This window comes from Schistocerca americana, chromosome 1 (assembly GCF_021461395.2).
Source record: "Schistocerca americana isolate TAMUIC-IGC-003095 chromosome 1, iqSchAmer2.1, whole genome shotgun sequence".
NCBI lineage: Eukaryota > Metazoa > Arthropoda > Insecta > Orthoptera > Acrididae > Schistocerca > Schistocerca americana.
Window position 1 is genome coordinate 1,029,359,332 of NC_060119.1, and position 14,606 is coordinate 1,029,373,937.

The window sequence follows — 14,606 nt, forward strand, 5'->3', positions numbered from 1 at the left end:
TTATTTAGATGACTCGTTAGTTACAAGGACCACAAGGGAGCAGTACCTGCACAATCTACAGATGCTGTTTGAGAGGCTCTAAGCCCACGGTCTGCATTGTCACCTCAAAAAATGTAATTTCTTTGAGCTGCATGTCAGGTACTTGGGACATATACTAAGTAGAGATGTGCTTATAGCCACACAGAAGCATGTGTATGAAATCATTAACTTACCAGCTCCTAAGAATTTTGAAGAACTACAGTTGTTCCTTCTCAAAGTAAATTAAGAACCACAGTTGTTCCTTGGCAAAGTAAATTATTAAGCCAAATTTATTCCTAACACAGCCCACATTTCCCATCCACTGAATCAATTGCGTAAAAAGGTGTTAAATTTGTTTGGTCAGAGGTATGCCAACAGGCTTTCACGCAACTTAAAAAGTGCGTCAAGTCAGGCACTTTTTAGCAATGTTTTGCCTTGGCATATGTTTAACGCTTGTCACTGATGCATCTGATTGTGGTGTTAGTTCTGTGCTGTCCCACAAACGAGCCAATGGCACAGAATATCCCATTGCATTTGCATCAAAAGCATTAAATGGGGACAGAGGAATTATTCCCAAATTGAGAAGGAAGCATGGTCAATCGTATATGGTGTCTGGAAGTTTCATGTGTATTTCCGTGTTGTTAAGTTTCATCTCATCACCAGTCACAAGCCTCATATTTTGCTGTTTGACCCCCATTTGAAACTCCCTGATAAAATGACTCAGTGGTTGCAACGGTGGGCTTTGTTCCTAAATAATTACGTGTATGAGATCTATTATCGACTCCCAAGCAGCACTTCAATGCTGTGCACTTTCCCGCTTGCCATGCAACACAGATGCTGAATTTGATACGCATGAGGTGCTGTGTTTTGCCTTAGAAGCAAGTCAGTGACACACCCTTGAAGAATTTCTTATTATGATGCACGAAGTAGCAGCAGAAATGTCCTATGAGCTGCTCCTCTGTGAGTGTTGTCTGCTTATGAGAGGGTTGGTCAGAGCACTTGCCTAAGGACACCGACCTGCAATGACACCCACATTGTTTCTTACAGCACAGGATTTATCTCACTGAGGAGATCATTTTGTTGGCTATGGATGATGCTTAATGCTGGTGGTAGTTCCTCCCATGCTCTGTCCTCGCATACTGAAGCTCTTCCACACTGTGCATTTGGGAATGTGCAGAATGAAAGCAATAACATCTCATCATGAGTATTGGCCTGTGGTTGATGCCGCCATTGAATGCATTGTCCAGGGAACTGTCATGCCTGAGCCCAAAACCAGTCATCCCTAGCACAGCGTTTCAACCCTTGACCATGTCCTGACCACCCCTCTCAAAGAGTGCATGTTGATTTTATCACTCCATTCTGGGGAGCAATATGGTTACTAGTTGCCAATGCCCTCTCTGACTTCTCATATGTTGCACAAATGGCTGCAACTAATACAGCAGTTACTATTCATGCTCTGTCCATCATATTTGCAATAGAGGGGGCGCCTTCCATCCTGGTTTCCAACAAGACCTCAGTTCACAGCATCTACTTTTCATGATTTTTGAGAGTGCTGTATCATTGAGCACCTAACCTCTGCTTCTTTCCATCTTCAGTCCAGTTCAGAAGCAGAGTGGATGGTTAGAAAATTCATGGTGCAGATGTACGAACTACCGACAGCAGCCGACTCCAGGGATGCTCTCATCAGCTTCCATGCCACCTACCAATCCGATCCCGTAAATGGATGTACCCTGATCTGCTGCATCCAACTTCGCAAGCCCACTGATGATGATATAGATGTATTACTGCATGGGCTCCCAAGTCTAGGCTCATATCTTTGCCCATAACCCTCAGTGGACCCAAATTGTTGTCTTTGGCAATTGGGGAAAGTGGATGGTTGAGGTTGCGACTGGCAAGAAGCAGCTGGTCTGACACCGGAATCAGCTCCATCAGCAACATAATATACTCACCCCCCCCCCCCCCCTCCAACTCACCCCCTCACTCTTCCCCTCCATTGCTGACTGAGTATGCTGTGTACAGATGCTGAGCGTTATCAGCACATGATGCACATGGAGACCGACCTGTTGTTATGTCTCTGCCATATCTGGTACCCTCCCCTGCAGGCTAGCGCTAGCATTGTCCTAGACTCTAGTCAAGTGGGTGCGACTTCTGTAGATGGTACCGCCTTCCAACCCAGCTGATCATCATGGGTCCTACTATGGGAGCCTTTGGCAGGAATTACTGTATCTCTCCCTCCCCCCACCCTTTGTAAGTGAAGTTGGCACAGGCTGGGCCATTTTCAGCCATACATGCCGATTAAACAGAGAACGGTTCAGTACCCAATGGTGATTCGGATTCTCCACCTAGTCCAAGTATCGATAGGGAGAGTACATCAGAAATACTCGGGCGCCAGGCAACAGCCGCAGCTTGTGCCAGTGTGAGGTGCAGCAGCTGTTGCAAACGTGTCAGGTGCCTGTATGAGTTGCAGCAGCTTTGGCAAATATGTCAGGTGGCGTGCCGTCTGACAGATGTTTACTGCAAAATACTGCAGCCCATCTATTGCTAACCAGTCTCTCACTACTTGCTGAAGCCTTTAGTTACACAGCACTGGGTAGTGGAGTTTTAACATAACCTGGTTTATGTTTGTGATTTGGATTGCTCCCTGGACTGCTGTGAACGCTTAAGATGACTTTGCTACTCTCTGGACTTGTTTTGATTATTCATTCTGCTAATGATCTCCACTGTCATTTACCTCTGGGTTGCCTGTTTCAGTCTACCAATCTGTATTACCCCCAGTACAAGTAATCATGAACTGTGCTCTAAATACACAGAGTAGGATAGAAGAGAATGTTTATTGAGAAAGGTTGCTCTGGTTAGGGAAGATGTTTCACTATCTTCCTTCCATGTGTGGCACTGGTTATGGGTACCATGAGAAATATTAATATTTTTGTTTGATCATTCTTTTTTTCAAAATGCCCGAAAATCTCTAGACTACTCTGTTAGTAACCATTAAGCATGCTGTAATTTTGATTGTGCCTCAGGTCTCTTTGTTAATGACTTACTAAATATTTGAAGCACACAGTTCTGTTGAAGGTGACGTTATCAATGACTAACAATGGAGTATTTGTTTGGTCTGTTTAGCTAATGACAAAGTATTCCGTTTATTCTTCACTCACCATTTTTGTGAAGTTTTCGCTTGAATAGCTTATTGGGCCCGCATCATCAATATAAACCAAACCAGTAATTATAACTTCATTGGTCTGTACTCTGTGCGATTCATTTTCATAAATATTTTGGCAATTTTGTTTAAGATGCCTCCATCCAAATTTCTCAAGTTTTTCCTACAGGTGTCTTGATAATGACTAGGGACTGATGGCCTCAGATTTTAAGTCCCATAGTGCTTAGAGCCATTTGATAATGATTGACATTGAAACTTTGTTGTAATTGTGGTCTTCAGTTTGAAGACTAGTTTGACAGAATGCTGGACACCAGTTATCCCATGCAAGCATCTTTCTCTCTCCATGACTACTGCAACCTGCATCCATTTAAACTTGATTATTGATTTCAAGCCTTTGTCTCCCCCCTACATTTTTACCTACCACTCTTCTCTCCATTATTAAATGTACAATTTCTTGACACCTTCAGCACCATATTATTTCAGAAGTTTCTGTTTTCCTCTCATCTCAACTGTTTATCATCCACATTTCACATTTGTATGAGGTTACATTCAAGACAAATACTTTCCAAAAAAGGCTTTGTGACACTTAATTTTATATTTGATGATAACAAATTTCTCTTTTTTTAGAAATGCTTTTCTTGCTACTGTTGTCTGCATTTTATATCTTGCCAACTTTTCCCATTGTCCATTATTTTGCCCCCACCCCACCCCACCCCACCCCCGCCACAATACAGCAAAACTCTAATATTATTTTCAGATTCTTAATTCAGTGGTCTCCTTTAATCCAAAAATATTTACACTAGTACTAGTACTTACTTGTTAGAGTAGTGCTTAGACTTAACAGTGCATGCTTGTTTTACTTTTGTTGGTATACATCTTATAACCTCTTTTCAAGTTGCATTCATCAAAGTGCCCTGTTTGGACTGAGCAAAGGTAGGGAATTTGTATGGGCGCTGATAACTGTGCAGTTGATTGCCCCACAAACCAAACATCAGCATCATTGTCATTGTCATCATCATCATCATCATTATTTCAAGTCACTACCCATTCTATTCCATTCAGCTACTTCCACAAGTCCTTTGTATTGTGTTACAAAATACAAATATCATTGGCAGAACTGAATGTTTTGATTTCTTCTCCCTGGACTTTAATTACCCTTCCAAATTTCCTCTTGGTTTCTTTTACTGATAGCTCAACGCAGAGATAGAATGTCACTGAGGATATGCTGCAACCCTGTCTCACTCCCTTCCCAACTACTGCTTTCCTTTCATGTCCTTGTAACTGCAATCTGGTTTCTGTAAACAGCTGTGGATAACCTCATGCTCCCTTTATTTTGTTCCTGCTACGCCTTACGGTCAATTTTGTCTCACATGCTTGTCCATTTCTCAAAACCCAAACTGGCCCTCCTGGAGATTGGTTTTTACCAATTTCTTATTACCAATTTTTTCATTCCTCTGTATACAGTTTTTGTCAATATCTTGCATCCATGTCATACTGATAACCTGAAACATAAACAAATCTACTCAACTAAGTTGTGACATGAGAAAACACAGATAAAAGTTAAAGAAATGTGCAGGCTTTTGGAGTCAGTGGCTCTTCCTCCTCACAGGTGGACTGAATGAGAAGGAAGAGGGATGAAGGAAAAGGACTGGGCAAGGTGCAGGAAATATGGAGAGTTCAGAAAAGTTGCCCGGAACCTTGGGTCAGTGGAAACTAATAGGATAGGATGAGAAGAAAGGACTCCTCATCCTTCTCTTCATGTTTCTTTAACCTGTGTATGTATTTTCTCCTGCTGTCTCTTAGTGAGTAGATTTTTTTATGTATCCAATTATATTTTCAAAAAATTATTTTTTTGATTTACTGATACTTTGGTAATATTCATAGCTGCCAGCACATGCCCTCTTTGGAGTTGAGATTATTATTATATTAGTCTCAAAATCTGCCACATATATATTGCACACAAGGTGAAAAATTTTTTTCATGGCTAATTTCAATAATTTTGAGGAAATTCCATCTACTCCAGGGGCCTGTTTCAATTTAGGTCTTCCAGTGCTCTTGTGAAATTCTTCTCACAGTGTCATACTCCCACATCATCTTCATGGACTACTTCTTCTCATTCTAAAACATTATTTAAAAGTTCACTTCGCTCATATAGTCCCTCTATACATCCCCCACACCCCACCCCATGAACCATGGACCTTGCCATTGGTGGGGAGACTTGCATGCCTCAGCGATACAGATAGCCGTACCGTAGGTGCAACCACAATGGAGGGGTATCTGTTGAGAGGCCAGACAAATGTGTAGTTCCTGAAGAGGAACAGCAGCCTTTTCAGTAGTTGCAGGGGCAACAGTCTGGATGATTGACTGATCTGGCCTTGTAACATCAAACGAAACGGCCTTGCTGCGCTGGTACTGCCAGTGGTTGAAAGCAAGGGGTAACTACAGCCATAATTTTTCCCAAGGGCATGCAGCTCTATTGTATAGTTAAATGATGATGGGTAAAATATTCCAGAGGTAAATAGTCCCTCATTCAGATCCCCAGGTGGAGACTACTCAGGAGGACATCAGTATCAGGAGGAACAAAACTGGCATTCTACAGATCGGAGCATGGAATGTCAGATCCCTTAATTGTGCAGGTAGATTAGAAAATTTAAAAAGGAAAATGGATAGGTTAAGGTTAGATATAGTGGGAATTAGCGAAGTTTGGTGGCAGGGGGGACAAGACTTCTGGTCAGGTGAATACAGGGTTATAAATACAAAATCAAACGGGGGTAATGCAGGAATAGGTTTAATAACAAATAAAGAAAAATAGGGACATGGGTAAGCTATTATGAGCAGCATAGTGAAAGCATTATTTTAATCAAGATAGGCACAAAGCCCACACCCAACACAGTAGTACAAGTTTATATGTCAACTAGCTCCGCAGATGAGAAAGACATAGAAGAAACTTATGATGGGATGAGAGAAATTATTTAGATACTTAAGGGAGATGAAAATTTAATAGTCCTGGGGGACTGGACTTTGATAGTAGGAAAAGAAAGAGAAGGAAAAATAGTAGGCGAATATGAATTGGGAGAAAGCAATGAAAGAGGAAGCCGCGTGGCAGAATTTTGCACAGAGCATAATTTAATCATAGCTAACACTTGGTTTAAGAAGCATGGAAAAAGATTGTATATGTGGAAGAGACCTGGAGACACCAGAAGGTTTCAGATTGTTTATATAATCGTAAAACAAAGATTTTGGAACTAGTTATAAATTGTAAGATATTTCCAGGGGCACTTGTGGATTCTGACAACAATTTCTTGGTTATTAACTGTAGATTAAAACTGAAAGAGTTTAAGGATATGGGACCTGGATAAACTGAAAGAACCTGAGGTTGCAAAGAGTTCCAGAGGGAGCATTAGGGAATGATTGACAAGAACAGAGGAAAGAAATACAGTAGAAGAAGAATGGGTAGCTTTGAGCGATGTAGTGAAGGCAGCAGAGGATCAAGTAGATAAAAAGATGAGTGCTAGTACAAATCTAGGGTAACACAAGAAATATTGAATTTAATTGATGAAACGAGAAAATATAAAAATGCAATACATGAAGCAGACGAATGTGAATACAAATGTCTAAAAAAATTAGATCAATAGGAAGGACAAAATGGTTAAGCAGGAATGGGTAGAGGGCAAATGTAAGGATATAGAGGCATATATTACAAGGTGTAAGATAGCTGCTGCCTACAGAAAAATTAGAGAGACCTTTGGAGAAAAAAGAACCACCTGTATGAACATCAAGAGCTCAGATGGAAAACCAGTCCTACGCAAAGAAGGGAAAGCAGAAAGGTGGAAGCAGTATATAGAGTGTGTATAAAATGGAGATGTACTTGAGGGCAATATTCTGGAAATGGATGGAGATGAATATGAGATGGGAGGTGTGATACTGCATGAAAATTTGACAAAGCACTGAAAGACCTAAGTCGAAACAAGATCCTCAGAGTAGACATCATCCCATTAGAACTACTGATAGCCTTTGGAGAACCAGTCAAGACAAAACTCTTCCATTTGCTGACCAAGATGTATGAGACAGACTAAATACCCTTAGACTTGAAGAAGAATGTAATAATGCCAATTGCAAAGAAAGCATGTTCTGTCAGGTGTGAAAATTACCGATCTATCAGTTTAATAAGTCACAGTTACAAAATACTAACATGAATTATTTACCCGAAGAATGGAAAAACTGGTAGGAGCCAACCTCGAGCAAGATCAGTTTGGATTCTGAAGAAATGTAGGAACACTTGAAGAAATACTGACCTTACAACTTCTCACAGAATACAGGTTACAGAAAGACAAACCTACATTTATAGTCTTTCTCATATTCTAAAAATGGCAGGGGTAAAATACCGGGAGCGAAAGGTATTTACAATTTGTACATAAACCAGATGGCAGTTATAAGAGTCAAGGGGCACGAAAGGGAAGCAGTGGTTGAGAAGAGAGTGAGACAGGGTTGTAGCCTATTCCCAATGTTATACAGTCTGTGTATTGAGCAAGCAGTAAAGGGAAACAAAAATAAAAATTTGGAGTAGGAGTTAAAGCACAAAGAGAAGAAATAAAAATTTTGAGATTTGCCAATGACATTGTAACTCTGTCAGACAGAGCAAAGGATTTGGAACAGCAGCTGAACGGAATGGACAGTGTCATGAAAAGAGGTTATAAGTTGAACATCAACAAGAGCAAAATGAGAGTAATGGAATGTCATTGAATTAAATGAGATGTTGCTGAGAAAATTAGGTTAGGAAATGAGACACTCAGAGTAGTACATGAGTTCTGCTATTTGGGCAGCAAAATAACTAATGATGGTCGAAGTAGAGAGGGTATAAAATGTAGACTGGCAATGTCAAGAAAAGCATTTCTGAGGAAGAGATATTTTTTAACATCCAATGTGTCAGGAAGTCTTTTCTGAAAGTGTTTGTATGGTGTGTGGCCATGTGTGGAAGTGAAACAAGGATGGTAAACAGTTTAGACAAAAAGAGAAAGGAGCTTTCGAAATGTGGCACTACAGAAGAATGCTGAAGGTTGCAGGGGTATATCATGTAACTAATGAGGAGGTATTGAACAGAATTGGGGAGAAGAGAAATTTGTGGCACAACTTGAATAGAAGAAGGGATCATTTAGAAGGACACATTCAGAGGCATCAAGGGACCACCAATTTAGAAATGGAGGGGAACATGGGCAGTAAAAATTGTGAAGGGAGACCAAGAGAAGAATGCAATAAGCATATTCAGAAGGACGCAGGTTGCATAGTTACTCGGAGATGAAGAGGCTTGCACAGGGTAGAGTAGCATGGAAAGCTGTATCAAACATCTTTGAACTGAAGAGAACAACAGCAACATGTATTCCTTCCACCCTTCAGCTCTCCCTTAGGTGCTCAGTGCTTTCTTTCTATCTGGTTCTTGATATACATGCAGCTGCTCCTCTCTTCTCCATAGGTCTCTCTAATTTTCGTATAGACGGCATTTATCGGTCCCCTAACTATACATGCCTATACAGCCTTGCATTTTTTCTCTTGTCGTACCTGTGTAGCCATTTTGCACTTTCTGTTAATCTCATTTTTTTTTAGATGTAAGTGTTGCCTATAGTTGGACATTTTTATACTGTCTTCTTCCATTTTTAAATTCAATATCTAGTGTCTTATACAACAATTTCTAGTGGCCATTGTCTTTTTGCCTATTTGATCCTCTGCTGCTTTCTCCATTTCATCTCTCAAACCTACCCATTCATCTTCTATTGCATTTCTGTATCCTGTTTCAGTCATTCACTGCCCAATATTCCATGTGAAACCCTCAGCTGGTTCTTTCAATTTATACAGATACCATATACCTCCGTAAATTTTTCATTTTAATCTGCAGCTCATAAGCAATAAATTATGGTCTGAGTCTATATCTGGTATTGAAAAGATTTTCCAGTTTAAAGTCTAGTTTCATGATCTGTCTTACCATTATATAAGTATCTGAAAACCAGTCCGTCCAGGTCTCTGCCAACTATACAATATCTTAATTCTTGAACTGAACCTTAGCAATAATTAACTTGTGCTTTTAGCAAAATTCTATCAGGCAGCTTATCCTTTCGTTCCTCTCCCCAGTCCATGTTCTCCCACTTTTCATTTCTTGGTTTTCTACTGTCAAAACGCTGTTCCTCATCAGGATTAAATTTTTGTATTTCTTAACAGACTGAATAATTTATCATCATTCTTTCTTTTAGGTCTTTGTCTGCAAGAGCTAGTAGGAATCCAAACTTGTACTACTTAAGTGAGTGTGTCATGCATTCAGAATGTTGTTGATAGTTTCTCCAGTACACTTCCCTTACAAATAACCCAACATTAATCTGTCATAACAACACGACAGACAATCCTCCTGAAATATGTCCAGTACTGTGGTGTATAGAAGCTCCAGATGCAGTATTTGGTGACCTAGTGGTATTTTCTCTTTCAAGCAGAAATGCTTGTAGGCAGGGTTCTGCCCCACAAAGATAGAATATTGTCGCAGAAGAAACTGAGTAACACCATGATGTAGTGGTTGTGATACTAAACTGTTGCATGGAGGGTTGTGAGTTCAAAACTCACCTGGACTGCATAATTTTAATTTCTACATTCGGTTTGAGTGCATTCTAGAAGTATCCACAAATGTAAAGAAGCATTGTGTTGGAATGTTCTGTAGCTGTATATGTACCGTATGTGTTCCGGCTGGAGGCAGTTCACTCTGCGCTCTTGTAGGTGAAGTTAGTGTTCATCATTCATCTACTTACACCTTCTTCTACGTAACATTATTCTGGTGGAGGCGCTGGGTATTGGACCTTGTGATAGCGCACATTATCGATGACACAGTGGCTCCCATCAAGCCACAACAGAGCCGCCATTTAAGTGGCGAGAAACCTGAGTTTGAGCCATATTCAACAGATTGCATTCTATTGGAGACAGAAGAAGAAGAGGATGTTATGATGATAGCAACTGTGTGCCACCACATGAGACATCCTTCCGGGTTCTCTGGTGATGACGGCCAAGACTCAAACACGTGGCTGAAGGTATATGAGCATATAGCCAAATTTAACTAATGGGATGACACCGTGTGTTTGGCTAACGTATTTTTCTACTTAGAGGGCACTGCCAAGCAATGGTATGAGAACAATGAGAAGTAGTTCACAAGCTGGGAAGTATTCCAGGCGGAACTGCGCAATTATTTCGGCGACACACAACAACAAAAGTGCAAGGCTGAAGATAAATTACAGTGCAGGGCACAGCGTCCAGGAGAAACTGCAGAATCATAAATTCAAGATGTCTTGGAGTTGTGTAAAATAGTGGATCCTAGAATGAAGGAGAAAGATAAGGTTGCACATCTCATGAAGGATGTTGCTGAGGACATGTACCAAGCCCTACTCCTGAAGGAGGTTTTGACAGCAGACAACTTCATAAAATGGTGCCAGTATATTGAGACAATTCTTCAAAAAAGAATTACATGCAAGAAGTTTGAATGGCTTCCAAACATCATATGGATGTCTGTGATGCAGGAAGCAACTGATTTCACAAGTGTGCTTTGTCAGATAGCGAGAGAGGAAGTTCAGAAGGCACTTAGATTGCAGGGCGAGCAAAAAATCAAGATGCTTCAAGAGGTCATAAGGGAGGAAGTGGAACAGACATTGAACCCAATCTCTCGTCCTTCATTTCCCTTTAAAATGGTGAAAAAGTCGAGACCCAGGCTGAGTTACATTCCTACAATGCCGCATGAGGAACCTGTTTGGGCACCAAGGAAGACTGATGTCTGGAGTTCCCAGGATAACCAATCAGTATGTTTCCACTGTGGACGACTGGGACATGTGGTGCACTTTTGTCGAGAAAGGCAGTGGATATTTGATGACGCCCACACCAGAAGACAGCAGACCGATCTTAGTCAATGCCAACTCTGGGATGACGAAGAACAACAAGAAGATGTGGGTGCAGGACGATGTAGGTCACCATCGCTGCAAGCTAGCCGCTGGAGAGGATGCTCCCCAACACGCCGATCAAGGTTGCCATCACCGTTTAGAAGCTCCAGCTGATCACCTAGCTGCTGTAACCTAGAAAACTAAATGGTGCAACCTTCCTTGGAGGTGAGGCTGCCGAAGAGAAAAATCCTCTGCCATCGATCACTACAAAAATGATAGGAAACCACGTCAATATCCTCATGGATGGCCGACCAGCCCAAGCTCTTGAGGGCTCTGGAGCAACATATTCAGTCATTTCGGAGTACTGTCACCAGTTGCAGAAAACTGTATTGGTTGACAACAAAACATCTCTGCTGAAGGTGGCTAAAAGGAAATATGTAAACCTACAGGAAGGTGTACCATTTGTGTGGGTATAAATGGCCATACAGAGCCCTTAGAATTCACCTTCTTACAAGAGTGTAGTCGTGACGTCATTCTCAGATGGGACTTTCTCTATGCTTCTCAGGCAATTATAGATTGTGGTCACTCGAAGATTATGCTAGACAGGAAGATGTGCACCCGAGTGTGTGGAAACTGTGTGCTGGATGAAGTAATCATTCCTGCAGTCAGCACTAGAAAGGTAACTGTCACGTGTCATGCCATGCATCAACCCTTGAATCTTATAGTGGAATGTGAGAGAAGCATACCACAGAAGAATAACTTGGTCATCCCAGCCTCTGTCATCTGATTTAAGAATGGATTTGGTGAATTGCTGGTAGTTAACTGTCACCGAGAACTGCAGATCCTTCCAAGATGCATGTTCATAGAAAATGCTGAACCATTAATTGTAGAACAGCTGAGCATCATAGAAACCTCCCATGCCGTGTCTGTGGGTGAAATTAGCGCTACCACTACAAGACAAGATCGTCTAGCTCGACTATCACCAGATCTCACTAAGGAACAACAGGAGAAGCTACTTGCCATTCTCCAAGAGTTCTCTGAATGCTTCAATCAACAGGTGAAGAGCAAATTAGACAAATCAACGGTGAAGCACCAGATTAGCACTGGAGACCATCAACCAATAAGCCAGAGAGCATACCATGTGTCAGCAACAGAACGTCGAATAATTTGCAACGAGGTAGAGAAAATGATGATGAATGACATCATTCAGACTTCGCAGAGCCCATGGTCATCACCAGTGGTTCTTGCCAGGAAGAACGATGGCAGTTGGTGCTTTTATGTTGATTACAGGAAGCTTAATAAGATAACTAAAAAGGATGTTTACCCTCTTCCACGAATTGAGGATACACTAGATTGTCTGAACCATGGACATGTACTCAGGATACTGGCAAATCAAAGTAGATGAGTCTGATCGTGAGAAAACAGCTTTCATCACCCCTGAGGGCCTCTATGAGTTTAAGGTAATGCCGTTTGGTTTGTGTAATGCACCAGCAACTTTTGAACACATGACTGATTATCTTGTAAGTCACCTGAAGTGGATGATGTGTCTTTGTTATTTAGATGACATTATAGTGTTCTCAGAGACATTTGATGAAAACATAAAAAGACTGAGGGCCATTCTTAAATGTCTCCAACAAGGCAGACTGAAACTTAATCCAAGAAAGGGTCTCTTTGATGCAAAAGAAATCAAAAAACTTGGACACTTTGTGTCAAATGAAGGTGTGTGGCCAGACCCAAAAAAGGTGAGATCTATAACGGAATTTCCTATTCCTAAAAGTATTAGAGATGTGAGAAACTTCCTTGGATTATGTTTGTATTACCGTTGTTTTATCAAAGACTTTTGTTCAAAGCCAGGCCACTCCAAGAGTTGCTAGAAGCTGATGCTAAATTTATCTGTGGTGGTGCTCAACAAGATACTTTCAATGTGCTGTGAAAAGCTCTGATGAGTAACCCTATACTTGGTCTGTATGATGAGAGAGCACCTGCAGAACTACACACAGATGCCAGTGGGTATGGGATCGGTGCTGTTCTGGTGCAAATTTCGGATGGAAAAGAGAAGGTTATAGCCTATTCTTCTAGGACTCTTACAAAAGCCGAGAGAAACTACTCAACTACAGAAAGAAAATGCCTTGCTGTGATCTGGACCATGTGCAAATTTTGACAGTATCTCTATGGAAGGCCATTCACAGTTGTTACAGACCATCATTCACTTTGTTGGTTGACAGGTCTTGAGGATCCAACAGGACGACTCGCCAGGTGGGCACTACGTCTTCAAGGGTATGACATTACCATAGTGTACAAAAGTAGAAGAAAACACCAAGATGCCGACTGTCTCTCAAGAAACCCTGTGCAAGACCATCAAAATTTTGATGAAGATAGTGACTGTCTAGCTGCACTCCAGAATCTCTCTGCTGAGCAGAAGTAGTACACCAAGATATCTCAAATTATGCTTGCCTTAAATCAGTCAGAGGAAGTGAAAGGACAATTTAAGGTAGTTAATGGATTACTTTGCAAGAAAAACTTTGATCCATTTGGAAAGAGGTGGCTACCAGTGATTCCTAAACACATGCACTTAGATGTTCTACAGAAAGTTTTTCAATTGAATCTTGTGACAGAGATAAATATTCAGTGCAACATTACTCATCACATGATGACTGCCTACAATCCCCAAACTAACGGGCTTACTGAATATTTTAATATGACCTTGGGTAACATGCTGTCAGTGACATTTGCCTACAACACTGCCAAACAGGACGCCACAGGATTTACTCCATTTTTCCTGGTGCATGGGCATAAGGCGACTACGACGATGGACACTGTGTTTCCGTTACATCCTGATGACGTGGACGACGACTACATTGGCCATGTGTTAACCAGAGCTAAGGAAGCTCAGCAGTTAGCTCGACTCCACACGCTGCAGCCTCAAGAAAACGATCGCCAAAGGTATGGCGCAAGCCACCGCCTGTTGTCTACCAGCCTGGTGACCTCGTCTGGATCTTCACTCCTGTTCATAAGGTTGGTCTCTCTGAGAAGCTCCTCATATGCTACTTTGGACCTTATAAGGTTGTAAGACAGTTGTCTGATGTTACTTATGAAGATGAAGATTTTGACCCCAACACAAGACGACGAAAGATCAGAGATACGGCCCACAAAGCCCTATAAGGATCCTGCAACCCAGGGTAAATTCGAAGCTCCAGTGACAAGCAACAAGCGGAAAGGTGACAAAGAGCATTGCGGCAAAAGAAGTTCTAAGAAGATCACTGCCAGGGTGAGAATCAGTCCTCGGGAGTTTGAGTATGCAGGACTGATGACTCATTCCCAGCCTAGGAGGACGTAACAATGAGATGCTGTTCTCTTAAGGAGGGAGCATTGTCGCAGAAGAAGCTGAGTAGCATGGTTATGATACTAAACTGTTGCATGGAGGGTCATGTGTTCAAAACTCACCTAGACTGTAGAATTTTAATTTCTATATTTGTTTCGAGTACATTCTAGTAGTATGCACAAATGTCAAGAATCATTGTATTGGAATGTTC